At 39.5% G+C, this 15715-nt stretch overlaps 1 protein-coding gene across 2 annotated transcripts in view; it reads left to right on the forward strand.

The window, feature by feature from the left end:
• Positions 1-15715, forward strand: part of SMIM3 (small integral membrane protein 3) — a 376844-nt gene that overhangs the window by 359110 nt on the left and 2019 nt on the right. The window lies entirely within an intron of this gene.

Genomic DNA, 15715 nt, shown 5'->3' on the forward strand with positions numbered 1-15715 from the left:
CTGTGCCAAGCCTACATGTCCTCCCTGCATTCATGTGGGTTTTCTATGGATGCTCTGGTTTCCTCCTACTTTACAAAGACATGCGTCTGTAGTGTTTCTCCCCGGCCTCCGCTGAAAATTGGCTCATTCCAAGTTGGACTTTCCCAGTAAACAAATGTTAACTATTTCCCGGTAAACAAATGTTAAATAAATAAATAAAATATAATTTGCTTCTCCATTAGAGGATTTTTCTTTTAAGGTCACCCTTCACAAGATAAAGGAAATGTCCACTGGGATGCTAAAGAGTAGTCACAGGCCCAAATGGGTTTACAAAACATTCAAGGGCCTGCTTGAACCTAAGCTTATTTCTAGCCCACCAGTATTTACAGTATTGGAAGATGCATTTATTCATGCATCAGTGGAGCCTGGCTATCCCCCTTGCTCCTAGGAATCCTGACCATTTTTAAAATGTTTATGGTTCTCATAAATTCTTATACAATGGGCTTCTGGATGATATAGCTATGTTATCTTTGGATTCCAGCAAGATATCTTCTTAGACCATGTCCAGGAACTCCATTTTCAATGACAGGGAGATTAGTTTTCTCAACTGCATTGACAAAAAGCTATATACTTCTACTACCCTGTTTTGTAGAGTTCTGAACTTCCAGACTTGCATGCTTAAGTTCCCACAGTCCTTCACAGAGAAGTCTAAGGCAGAGGGGATTAAAGGGAAGGGCCTCAAACACAGATGCTTGATTTATACACCTTCTCTAACCAGGTGGCAAAGAAGTCCAAAAAAATGTGGCTATGCTGCACTAGGTGCATCATGCAGGACAGCATCTGCTGAATCAGTGATTTGTAGACATTCATGGCCGAGGACACAATCCCTGCCAAAACACATTAAGCTAGAGCTCCTTTAGGCCCCTTGACTCCCCCGGATGAGGACATTATCTTTGGACCTCAGCTGAGAAAGTTTTTAATAGGCTGGTGAAAAAGGGAAGATGTTGCAGTAGATCAAACATTTTTTTTTCATTCTTAGGTTCCCTTCTAAGAGATGGCTACACTTCCCCCAACAAGACAGAGGTAAGTAACATAAAGGAACCATGCTACAGACGTTAATGGTAGGCAAAACAAATGGCTAATCATGGGGTCTTTAGGACTTAAGACTACCAGAGTAAACAGCTATGACTCCATAAAGCTGCCCTCGCTTTATCCCCCAAAAAATCCCAGCCCAAACCACCTAATTCCACAATTCAATCTCCATTCCACTCAATTACTCTTTAAAAATAGATGGATGTCTATGTTTATTTGTGGAAGGCTGGGAGAAAATAAACTAGAAACAACAGGCCTACATTATTCTGAGGCAAAGTTACAGACTCCAACTCAAGAGTAGGACAAGATTTTCAGAGATTCCACCTACTTCCAAAGAACAACTATTCCTGGTTCCACCGCAGTTATAAGACCTCCTAAACAGAGCCCGATCCAGCACTTGGTGACCTAGGTAGCTGTCTAGGACCCATATTGGCTGGAGGCAGGGTGTGTTGGCTGGGGGGGGGGCTCAGCTTTGCTATAAAAGTAAAAAAAAATGTTAAGTAAAAAAACCTCTGTGCAATCTTTACATAAACACAACAAGCATTAGGACCCCTTGGAAGAACTTTCATACCTCACAGGTTTCATAAGCCCCAGAAATCTCATCATTAGGACAATGTCCTAATGTCATCTAAATCCATGGGAGAGATACAGAGCAAAAGGATCAGAGGTATGCATGTTTTTCCGGATTTGTTCTGGTGTGTGTGTGTGGGGGGGGCAATGCCCCAGTTAGGGGCACTGTCTAGATAAGTGAGTCTACTCAGAGTCAAACCTTGAACCTTAATATTTAAGGGCAATCAAGTGTCTTAAACCTCCACACCAACTGCTAGGTCTCCTTTAATTTTATTTATTTATTTTTGTTAATTACTGAAGGATTATAGTCTGTCAGTGTCAGTCATAGAGTTTCAAAGTTGTGTTGGTTAGTGCCAGTGGTGCAACCGGTAGCACACTTGCTTTTGGTGCTGAAGGCTGTGGAGCCTCTTCCCACAACAGGTAGATTAATTGCTGACCCTAGTGTGCCCTTCTTTGGATGAAATGCCTAGAAACTATGAACTTGTTGTCGATTTGCCAGCCATTCTCTATTGCAATTTTACCAGCACACCATTTTTTTGTAACAGACAATTTTACTCTTCAAGGCAGCAAGTACTGAATTTGTAAATGAAACACTGAAATGCAGCGTTGTGTGCCAGCAGCAACCTCATTAGTTACAGTTCTCTTTAATGTGGAATTGTTCAGATGACTTTTACTTCTGATTGATTGAAATGTTTTGAAATGGGTAATTTTGTCATTATTTGTTCATACATTTTGTTTCATTACTTACTGGCAAAATGTTCAAAACTACAAATTTAAAACACACTCTAACAAGTGCTGCTGTATTATACAAGGAATATAATTGAATACATTCAGGAAGGTCTATCAAAGAACACATGTATGTATAAATAGTCCTAAAATCATTCATAAGTTGGTATCAGTGTAACTGCCCTTGTGGGCCATTTTAAGCATACCCAATTGCCCCATGTGAGAATCAAACACTACATCTGTAAGGTAAACACCTTAACCATTATCCCAACCTCCCACAAAAACACACACACAAGTTGACTGCTGTGAGATTAGAACCCTTACCTACATATCTACAGGTCACAGTACTTAATGCAAGCACCAAGGCACAAGTCTATATTTTTTGTATTCAGAGCCAATACTTTATTTACTGCAGTTATTTATTATTCTTTTTATTAACCAGATAATGATCATACATAAGTAAACACTAAGCTAATTGCTCTGAAGGGGCATTTTATATCTAGCAAGTAACTTGAGGTGAGAATCAAACTCTGTACCTTGTGTTTATGAGGTGAAGACCTTAACCATCCATGGTTTGAAAACACCCCAAAGGTAAACTTAGTCCACCACTGGCCAGATGCATTTTATATAAATGTGGGTTTCAATGCAGTTTCAATGAACATGGGTTTCAAGTGCAGAGAAGTTTACTGTTGTTGACTGTTTTCATTGTGAAACTGTATTGTCAAATGGCTGTCAGGGTTTGTGCTGTAAACTTTGAAATAAAAGTTTTAAATTAAATCTAAATGTCTGAAATCATTGTAGAAATAAAGAAAATAGTATGCACACAGACAGGTTTGAACAGTGTTTATTGTAACTGGGGAGAAAAAGACAAGTAAAGGGACATTGGAATGGCTGAGGAGTGTGTGTGTGATCTGTTACCCTGCATAAGGCCCCATTTGACCATGATCTGGCTCTGCTCCTAAACCAGGTAAACACAGAAAGAATTCCAAGGGGGAATATTGAGTTGTACTCAAAACTATATGTAGTACAAGAAAAGAACGGAAAGGGACTTGGAGTCCTATTCTAGACCTTTCAAGGCTAAACAAGGTCATGTTAGTGCAAACCTTAAAAATGTATACACATCAAAGCCCTTTAAATATTCTGCCCCTGCCTGTCTTTATGTCAGTCTGGAATTAAAAGATGCCTATCTCAACATTCCCCCTCCAAGGCACACAAAGGTATTTTATATTTGAAGCAGTGTGAGTTAACTTCCAGTTCACCTCCTTGCACTTTGCTTGCATGCTGCACCCAGGGTGTTCACAAAGCTAGGGTAATAGTTGTCTGCAGGACCAAGCATACATACATACATACTAACTCTTACCTGAATAATTGTCTGAATCAGGCAGGCTCCATGGAAGGAATTCAGAAGGCTTTGTAGTTTACCCTGACCAGTTTCAGAGGCTAGGTTTCTCTTTTTCTCTCCTACCTATCCAGGTCACATCTGATTTCTGCAGGAGATATTATTCCTAGGGACATTACTGGACTGAGAACAACACAACATTTTTTTTCCTTGAAGATGATACTCTGTCTGGCCTTTGCTCTCAAGACAGTCTTGGAAAAGGATATCATTATAGCAAGCAATTTCCTCATGATTCTGAGATACATGGATTCTTGTATGCCGATGGTCTCCTTAATGAGACTGCATATAAAAAAAAGTTCATTTGGTACTTTAGGAGCAGAAGGTGCAGCACTACCAGCCTCTGGCAACCTCAGAGCCATAACTAGGTTGTGCCAAAGGGGGGGGGGGTGGCTTCCTAGGGTATAAACTGCTAGGGGGAGTGATTGGCAGGTGCTGATGGTGCGGGAGTGCAGTACTGACATTATGAATTGTAGCTAGGACATCTGACACCCTGTGCAGTTCCCTGATCTGGTTGAGGAACAAAATTAAAAACAAAAGCCCTCACACGGTTGAGTTGAAGACAAAAAAATGTCCTGTTGAGTTTCTGAGCTGAGAATGTCTGAATTGAGGACTTAAAAAAAACTCTTCTTTCAAAATTGTAACACACTACTTGCTGCAAATACAGTAAGCAACACTATTCCGCTAAAGCTCAGTACCATACAAGGGGAGCTAAACTGCTTCAGCCCTGACTTCAAATACACTACCTGCTTTCATTTCTGAATGACGGTACTGCACTAGCATATGACTGGCTATATTGAACTCAACACTTTTTGCCAGAGGTAGTTGCCCTCTTCACCTTCCTTTAGCTACATCTCTTCTGGCATTGTTTAATGAGGCCACAACAATATTGTGGCTTCCCAAATGAATGCTGATATTGCATTTGTGGACAAACTGAAGCACTGAAACAGTCACTGAGTAATGATTTAACCAAAACAAGCTGCTTCTTACATTTTGAAGCAACCTTGCTACAGTTTCACAGTGAAGAGCTTTTTTTTTTTCTTTTTGCTCCTCAACTTTGAGATATTGGGGTGCCATTTTCCTTTCAGGGGAGACCTGCAACAAACAGCTGATTAAGTCACTTGATTAAAGTCACACAGCTGGCAAATAGAAACTATGGAACTCCAACCCATGTCAGCTGTATAGCAGTACAGTGTCGCAAACCTCTGAGCCAAACTGATAGACTTTCTGTTGAACATTTTTGCCAGGCAAACTGATGAGTTCTGTGTAAATCAGTTTTCTTTTATGTCAATCAAATGTATTAAAATGCACTATTTCCACATGCTTTGATTTTACTCCACATAAACAGAGTCAAAACTGCATATTGCCATATAAATCACCTATTGAGATATGCATGCTATGAGATGCTGTATTTCATTAATTTTGGAAGCATTGAATGCTGTCAAATGATTTGTCTGGAAAATATGGGTACAAAAAAAATCTCAGAGAAGTGCACCTAGGAATATTGCTTAAATGGGCTGTGAAGTATTGTCTGAGTATTTAAATCTACAGAGTATTTGTAACAAGCTCTTGCCCTTTTTTATATGCAAAACTACACAATGAAGGTAAAATGGTACAAAAATATCCGTAGCCAAAATGTGACAGTATTTCTATATAACTGACGGAATTTTAAAGGTGTCAGTGTCTTACGTAAGGATAACGTAATGATATGGAGATTTCATTATAATATCCAGAGAAGAACCATACATTAATAAATCCATTCTAAATTTCCCTAGAGTAACATTGTTTTCTAAATCTTTTAATAAGTTTATCATTTTCTACCTGTAACAGTGTCATCACTACAAATTTTCTTCATTCTCAAAACATGAGAGTAAGGAATGTTGTTTAAAAATGTCATGGATAGTAGCTGCCTGCTAACAAAATATAATTACATCTACGAGGCTTCCTATAAAGGGAAGTACTCTGTATACCATCTAAAAGTTTAGTGACAAATACATCCAGAAAATTGATTGTTAACATATCATATGAACATGTGAAATGTAGTCCAAAGATATTCTCATGAATAAACTGCAAAGACTCAAACAGCTGAGCGAGCCCTTCAGCTGTTTTAACCCACTATCTCAGGTTGCATTTTTTCCCTTACCAGCACTCCTGTGTAACTGACGGCATCCCTTGCAACTACTGTATTGATTTTATCCAGCCCTACTCACACCTATAGGTACTCTATTCTGATAGTACCCACTCTACCATCCGTGACCTCTCTTTTACAGATTCTGACAACTATGGATGGAAAATTTCCCGTGGTTTCTTCTGCTAGTCTGATTGATATGGGCATCCTGAGACAGTATAGCAACTGCTTTATGCACACAGACAACCCTCTTCTTCTACCACCTAGGAACACAATATGTGAGAGCTGCAATTACATTTAGAACCTAGAATCCTTGCTGTCTCAATCACGAGCCAGTACATCTGGCCACTGAGAAGGTTCTCTGCATAAACACCACAAACACTTCATCTCTAACACCACCCACATCTGTACAGTACATTCCTACATATGTGGTGGTTCTTAACAAAAACACACCTAAACAAAAGAGACCTCTGAGGCAAAAGCACACAAGCACATCACAACTCACAGCACCAAGCACCACACATAGTACACCTGCCTATGTCTCACAGCCTCTAAGGCCCAGCCACAAACCCAACATACTAGTCATAGGAGACTCTATCATGAGACACACAGATGTGCCCCTCACCAGGCTAGACAAGGGGAAAGTCACTGTAAGTTGCTTGTCAGGTGCTAGAACCCACCATATCACTCATGCACTCAAGTCTCTCAACAACAGGTGCTGGTATGACTCTGTCATACTCCATGTTGGTGTGAATGACTTGAGACGTACCTCTGTGGACTATATGAAGAGAGATATGATTGCGCTCGCTGAATATGTGTCCCAGGCAGGTATGTCCCTAGCCTTAAGCAACATCCTACCATCACCCAGAATGATGCTGCTATACAAACAGAAAATGATTTTTAACAATTGGCTTAGTTTCTGGTGTCATTCCAAGGGGATCCAGTACCTGACAGCCTGGGAGGACATGATTGACAGACCATGATGCTTTTCCAGACATGGCCTTCATCTGTCTCCCCTGGGTTTCAGGCTTCTGGCAAAGGCTCTTGCCACCCCACATAGTGCCTTTTTTAGGCAAAGTCATGAGGACAAAATTACCAATGTAAAAAATTCTTCTAAACGAAATGTAAAGGTCATGCTGCTAAATGCTAGGAGTCTTCACATGAAACTGCACTCATTGCAAGCATTCCTCACCCTGGAAGATGCTGACATTTGTGCAGTCACTGAAACCTGGCTCAAAGCTGCGGAGAGCACCCCAGCCTTACCAGGTTACTTGTCCTGCCATACTTTCAGACCCCAAACAGAAGGCTACAAAGCCAAAGGAGGGGGGAGTTTCAATATTTATCAAAAGACATACACACCTCCAGGCTGGTCAAAAAGTATGATGCACATGAGACCCTCCAGGTGCAGTTAACTGTTGTAAAACACCTATTCAAATCATAGCTAGCTACAGACCCCCAACCATGACTCAGGAGGCCCACTCCACCTATCTGGACTTACTTGAATCCATCAAGATTCAACCCTCTACCATGATCCTGGGTGACTTTAACTACCCAACTATAGAGTGGAAGAACTATTCTAGCTCAAATATGAATGCCCAGAGATTTCTCAACTTACTATCCATACTAACCAACACCCTTACCAGAGTCGAACAAAAAAACTTTTCCAAAGCTGACTACAATGTCCTGAGATCAGGTATAAGCAGCTTCACAGCCACTATCCCTTCAGTTGGAACAAGCATTAATGTCCAAGCCTACACCAAAAAACTATATGAGCATCTATATAGCTTCATGGACTCAGCAATACCTGACAGGACCAAATCATCTTCCTCAAGGAAGAGTAAACCTGTCTGGTGGACAGCAGCAATAAACAGACTCTATGATAAAAGGAAAAAAAATGCTGTCCAGGACCAAGAAGGAGCAGGTGCCAAGCTGTAAGCAATCTCTCTTTTGTCTGAACAAGCAAATAAGGTCACTGGTGAAATCCTCTAAGGCTAACTTCAAGTGCAAATTGGCCACATTCACTAAGGACAATCACAAGGCCTTCTTTGCATACGTCTGCAATTTCAAAGGTAACTCCCAAATCTGGTCTGAATTGGTGGTCAAGAATACCACATACACAAACTCCATAGATATAGTCAACCTACTGTCCCCCCCATCAGTAAACCAGGACATCCCCAGTACCTGACCCCCTCCCCTCATTACCAGGGAGCAGGTCATTAATGCCCTCTCAAAGGCAAAAAATACAGCCTCCATGGGACCTGACAACATCCCTGGCTGTGTCCTATATGAACTCAGGCAAGAGCTCTCAGCACCACTAGGCACCAAACCCTGTTCACCGGTTTCATCCCAGCAGAATGGAGGACAGACACTGTCATCCCTCTACACAAAGGTGGAGCATCCACCGACCCAGGCAATTATAGGCCCATCAGCCTAACTAGCCTGATCTGCAAGGCCATGGAACACATTATCATGGACCTTATAAACAAGGACAATGGCAACCTCCAAATGCTTGATCCCACACAGTCTATTTTTTTCAAAGGGAGATCATGCCTGTTAAACTTGGTCACCTTCTTCGAAACAGTCACCAAAGCCATGGATGGGGTAAGACAGTGCACACCACCTACTTTGACCTAGCCAAAGACTTTGATGCTATTTCCCACTCAGGCATAACAAATAAACTGTCCCAGCTAGGCATCAGCCTGTATGTTACCAGATGGATAGCTAACTGGCTCACTGATAGAACCCACTTAGTCAAAATAGGGGAAGCCACCTATAGTAGTAGACCCGTAAGAAGTGGTGTACCCCATGGATTGTCTTGGGGTCTCTACTGTTTGGGATATACTTTTCTGAGGTGCAAGCCAAAACCAGTAGCCTGTGGCTGACCAAGTTTGCAGATGACTACAAGCTGGGCACTGTCATAAATTCTCCCTAGTGATGTGAACATCCTCCAAGAGGGCCTTACCTAAACTAATGGCTGGTGCCAGAAGCATGGCTTCAAACTGAATGCCAATAAATGCATCATTATCCCCTTTGGGGAAAATGGTGTCCCCACTAATTATCACATTAATAACAATGTACTAACCACTCAATCAGTCGTGAGGAACTTGGGCACCCAGGTTGATAGCAACCTGACTTTTGACCACCTCATTGCCTCCGTTGTATGGAGGACTTTCTACATGGCTTACCTCATAAGTAAGGGTATTTCATCCAGGAACAAGGAGGTCATAACATCCCTGTACTCCTCCCATATCAGACCCATTATTGAGTACAATGCCCCCTTCAGCATGTACCTTGCCAAGCACATGCAGCAGTTACAAAGACCACAGAGGTTCCTAACCAGGAGAATCCGGGTTCTCAAACACCTGTCCTATACAAATAGGCTAAAAGCCCTGTCCCTCTACTCAGTCTCATGCAGACTGCTCAGAGCTGACCTGTGTCTGGCATACAAGGCCGTCTCAGATTCAGTCTTGATGGAGTTGCTGCATATCCATAAGTCAAACTCCACTCGTACAACACGCATGCAAGACCTCAACCTGGTCAGTGACATTAACAGAACTTGTTGGTGGGATAGATTTGTGTCCCAATGACTCCCCCATATGTGGAATAGACTCCCTCTCCATGTGAATCAGAGAATCTCACTAGCCCTATTTAAGAGGAACTTGGACGATTGGATGGGAAACAGAAAATTTACCCCTGGGGTCCCACTTGTGTCCCTGCTGGACAGGGAAAACAGGTGCTGACCTTGTGGGAACATGGGTGAAATTCTTAGCTAGGCTAATAAGGGCTTCTGGGCCAATAGCCTAGTATCATCCTATGAACCTATAAGAGCCAACAATCATCAAGATAAAGCCCTCACCTGTCCATACAGGATACGTGGAGGTTCACTTATTCATTCTAAATCATTTCAAAAAAACAAAAAAAAACAAAGAGGTCAGTATATGTAGGGAACAAAGGGACAAAGCCAGTATGATTGCTATCCTGTTAAGCTGATGATGACAACTGTTATTGAAATAAAAAAACCTGGAATTTAAGGCCAATTCTAAAAGTGAAAGAAGGAAATCATTGAATTTGCCTGCAGACAGAGAGGATAGCTGCAAGAAAAAAGATTACAGATTGGATTCCCTTCTCATTGGGAACACAACTGTGTAAAGCTTAGACATCAAGGCTACAAAGAAAACAAGTCTTATCCTTGATGTATGTTCTCGCTTATGTCAAAGGCTTCAAAGATGTTTTTTATAAATAAACAAAAACTAATTTGGTCAAATATTTACATTCAGTCACAAAAGGCCTTATGGTGTAGGTGAAGTCTTTTGTGAATTTTAAAAAGCAAACAAAAATATTGAAATTCAGTTAAATAAAAAGTTAATTGCTTTTTCATATCTAAAGAAATTGTGCTAAGTTCTACAGCTGCATGCAAAAAGCTATCAATCTGATTTTTAAAGTAGTTTACAGGGTCAGTAAATATTTGTTGGCTTCAAAATCATATTGAGCATTGTTCCAAATCACCACTCCACCTCCTTTATCAGCATTCAAAATCACAATATCAATATCAGAATGAGTTTTAAGGTTTCTTAATGTGACTCATTCTTTAAAGTTAGGATTGTATGAATAATTTTGAAACATATAAATCAAATAGAATAGTTTTGTTTGAACTGGCGGACAGCTGGATTTTAAGGAGGAAGAAAATCATATTTTATAAATCCGAAAGGCACAAAATCAACATTTTCAGTAGACTGATAGTGTCTGGTATGTAACCAATACTACAAATTTAAAAGTCTGCTGAATTGTTTCACCTTGCTACCAGACTGACTGTGAGACACAAAAAAGCAGGGCACAAAGCTTAAGACTTTGTTTAACAAAGACTTTTCATTAACAGATTAATCAACATCTCTTAGATTCTCAATTAAACTCTCATCTTGAGTTATTTCTGATTTAGAAGTAGTTGTTCAAATTTGTCTAATACTTGAACATTTTGAGCAATGTTTATTTTACCCTCTTTTGAACCTAAAGGGATACCTGGGGTCATATGCATATTGTTAGTGTTTATAGCCAGGTAGAAAGTCATAGTTAATATATATCTATATAACTATAAATACATCTATCCAAGTAGCAGAAACATTGGTAGAATTAGTGCAGGCTATGTACAAGGACCCAGTGACTCAAGTACAAACAGTGTTCGGCCTCACAGAGAGGTTCCCAGTGGGAGTGGGTGTACACCAGGATTCAGCTCTGAGCCCACTGCTGTTCATACTGGTGATGGACTACATTAGCAAACAGGTTGGAGGGGACAGATCAACAAAGGTGCTGTATGCAGACGATGTGGCAGTACAGGCAGACTCTGAGCTAGAACTTCAGCAAAGGATAGGAGAATGGAATGCAAATCTGAAGGCATATTGAGGAAACTAAGCACAGATAAGATGGTAGTAATGGCAGCAAACTGAGGAAATCAGAAGATGATAAGACTAGAGATAGAAGGGAAGATAGTGGAACAGGTAAACAGCTTCAAGTATCTGGGAGGGGTGGTTGAGGAGAAGGGCAGTTTGAATGAAGAGGTCAAAGCTAGAGTCAGAGAGGCTGCAGCCAACTGGCATGGAGTATCAGCTGTAGTCTATGACAGAAGAATGCCAAAGAAGCTGAAAGGTAAGGTGTACAAGACAGTGGTGCAACCAGTACTACTGTATGGTACAGAAACTTGGGCAGTAAAGGCAGAACAGATGAAGAAGCAAGAGGTGATGGAAATTAAGTGCCTGTGAAAGGTGGTAGGATGCACACTATGGGACAGAGAAAGAAATAAGGACATAAGAGCAGAAGCCAAAGTAGCTCCAACTGCAGAAAGGATCAAAGAGAACAGATTATGATGGTCTGGGGACAAGTGTAGAAAAGTAGAAGATAATCTGGTGAGGAAGATTTGGGACAGACAGGAAGAAGGTAAGAGGAAGCAAGGACTCCAGCAAAGAGGTGGAGGGATTGTGTGAAAGAAAATCTGCGACAGTCAGTGTTGAAGAAAGTAGGAGTGTGGCATTGAATCGAGAGAGTTGGCAACAGTTAACACAGTACCCCAACACCATGTAGAAAAAATGTGAAAAAGGGGGCTGATGATGATATCTATGTGTGTATATATATATATATATATATATATATATATATATATATATATATACAGATAGCTATACATATACAGCTATATAGATATCTAGCTATATTTTCCGTAGATAGGTGTAGCTACATATATATATATATATATATATATATATATATATATATATATATATATATATATATATATATATATATATATATATATATATATATATATATATATATAGGGTCTATATTAAATAAACAAACACTTAAAAGGTCGAATATGGTATTATCGACACCTTTTAAGTGAACGTTCAAGTTAGCGAAAGCTCATTATGTCTAAATTCGGAGTTTCGAAAAGTTATATTTGGCCAACTCTCAGGAAATTCCTGGCTGATGTGAAGGCGTTCACGCTGTGAATAGCTGTATGATAGCTTTGTAAATAAAAATAACTCTTCAAGTATTGTGTTTTGTAAACAATATGAACGAATAACATACTGAAGTTGTCAAGTGTTCTACAACTCAGACATTTAAAAGAAGTAAATGTGCAAATCGTAGTTTTATTACCTGTCAGTATTATATAAAACACAGCCAGTTACTGCGCACATGCACTATTCAAGTTGGCCGTTATCAGGAATTGCCCTTTTTCCCAATGTAGAGCGATCTCGGAGTTGGTATATTTAGTTAGGGGAGTGTGGGGGGCACAGTTGATTAAGGTATTGAAGTTGTGTTTGTTTGTGTATGGCTCATGACATATGGCACTAAGGGAATGGTGTTGGCAAAGTAATCTTTTTCAAATACATGATTTCCGACTATGTGAGTGTTTGCGTAAATGAACGTTCACTTAAAAGGTATTGATAATACCGTATTCGACCTTTTAAGCGTTCATTCATTTAATATAGACCCTATATATATATATATATATATATATATATATATATATATATATATAAATTTATATGAATATATATATATATATATGTGTGTGTGTGTGTATATATATATATATATATATATATATATATATATATATATAAATAAATATAAATATATATATGTCTGTGTATATATGTATATATATATATATATATATATATATATATATATATATATATATATATATATATATATATACATACACACACACACACACACACACACATATATGTGTGTGTGTGTGTGTGTGTGTGTGTGTGTGTGTGTAGCATAGACTAATGTAGAAACAGAGAGTAAAGTCACAGAAACTCTGAATATCATATTTGTGAATGACAAATGTAAAGTGTGAGTTGTTAGTATTATTGTCAGCTATTGGCAGAGTTTGTGGCTTTTCAAGGGACACGGGATGGCATAAGAGTTAAGATCTTTATCTCACAGATAGAAGGTGCATGATTTGATTCTGACATCTGTTTATTGGCTAGGCTTGTAATAGTCTGTAAACTGAGAGCCTAGTATTTACCTATGAACCTGTAAGAAAAACCACCATAACATATATGTTTGACTGTGGCAGTAGTAGGCTTTTGTGGTGGTATTGGGAGTATCTTAATATCACATTTATGGTGTACTGGGGAATTGCAGCAGGGTCTGTTGGGTCTGCACATTGTACAATAGAGGTTTCCCTTACCTCCACTGCTGTGGAATTGTGGTATATAACAGGGGCATTGGAGTACCAAAGAGGCTTTGACCCTTGCAAAAAAACTTTTCTTAAAAGGCTTCAGTGAGCTGAAGATTTTTCCAGTTTATTTCATCCAATTAAAGCTTCTGCCCTTTGACACCTGAGGAAACATAGGTGAAACTATCAACAATACTAGTTTGTATGAGAAAAAAGTGCACACCTTAAATGACTAGCTATACAGTGCAGATGCATGAGACAAGGAGTGAATCTCTGTGGATATGTCTGCCTAAAAGTGAATGTAGAATAGGTCATAAAAAGTCATACACTTAGAGCTAATTAGGGAGAGCAAACAGCAACAGGCTACTTTGTCATTCAGCAATATTTTCATAGGGAAATGACATTGCAATAAAAAGAAATGTGCTGAAAGATCAATTAAAGACACAAGAAGAAAAAAAAGTTATTCTGCATTACTCTGTTTTATTTAATATGCATTTTCATAAAGCTGTGTGTATACGGAAACAGCAGGTACTGGGGTGAGACTAAAATTCATTCTCCTACTTCCGGTTTAATAATTTCAGAGCTGTGGGTAAGCTGGAGCCTATTGCAGCACTCAGTCAGTACAAGACAGAGAAAATAATCCTAGACAGGAAACTTATCCATCACTGCAAACACACCACACACACACTTGTACAGGTCTACAGAGACAGATACACATGTGCCCACACCAAACATACGTATCCAAGTCTACACACACCCACTCACATACAAGCACATATAAGCACACATATACATGCATGTAAACATGTGCAGATACACCCACAGACTCACAAGTTAATTCACATATGTGCATGCAAACACATACACACACAGATATACACATGCAAGCCTACACACCCACACACAAACACACATATGCGCATTCACACACATGCCCAAACGTGCACAACACAAACACATATGCTCACTCACATGTATACACACATGCATGTATACATACATACATACATATGTACAAGTCTACACACACACACACACACACACACACACACACACACACACACACACACACACACACACACACACACACGTGTATAGAAACACACAAACATATGCTTGCAAGCTTACACACGCCCACACAATTCCAACAGTAAGTATTGTACAGCACAGAATAATATTTATACATGTTCATATGCTCACACATACACACACACATATAAACATGTGGATATACACAAACACATACACTTCCTTGTAAGCACACATGCATGTAAACACACATGTGCGCACACACACACACACACACACACACACACACACACACACACACACACACACACACACCCTCCAGATTAGTTGGATAATCACCCACTGCATGTGCTTGAGCTGTAGGAGGAAACCAGTGCACCAAGCCAAAACCCACATGGACAGATGGAGGACATGAAGCTGAAATGGAGAACTTAGCACTTTGGGACCCTAGCTTGTGATGTGTAAGTACCTGTAAACAAGGAATGTGAGTATACATGAAGAGGACAATCTAGCCATCCCAACACAAACTCACTGAAAGAACTAAGAAATAACTTAAGCAGTGTGTCCAACAGCAATAACTATTAGTTCCTGATAAAAAGCCTAAGAAAAGTGTGCTATTGAAAAACCTAGTACATGATAAGGAAATATAAATGCATCAATTAACTTTGTCCTCCTGAACCCTGTCATTATTAAATGGCAAGAAAGCAAAGACAGCCAAGTGGAATGGTAGGAACAGTAGGAGAGCTCCCCTGCCTTGCTAAAAATTGAAAATGTATTTGAAATGGTAAACTCCCACTTGCTGTTTAACTAGCATATTAATGGGTTACAGACATGCAAACTGAGCATTCCAAATGTTAAAGCCTCAAACCTTGGCCCTAGCAACTGAATGTCACAGAAAAATAATTGAAAACAGCTCACAGAAATTATTCTGGCAGTGTGTATATCATTATAAATGTAAACTAGATATTAAAAATTATTTTCTCATTTTATTTAATGAATTCATCACTTCATACTGTGTTTTGATTATTGCAGCAAAAGAAAGTGATTTAACAGCAAAGACTGTAGATTCATTTTTTTTCACACCAGTGGCCAGCAGTTGTGCCAA

This window comes from Protopterus annectens, chromosome 4.part0 (assembly GCF_019279795.1).
Source record: "Protopterus annectens isolate FY-2018-M chromosome 4.part0, PAN1.0, whole genome shotgun sequence".
NCBI classification, from domain to species: Eukaryota; Metazoa; Chordata; order Ceratodontiformes; family Protopteridae; genus Protopterus; species Protopterus annectens.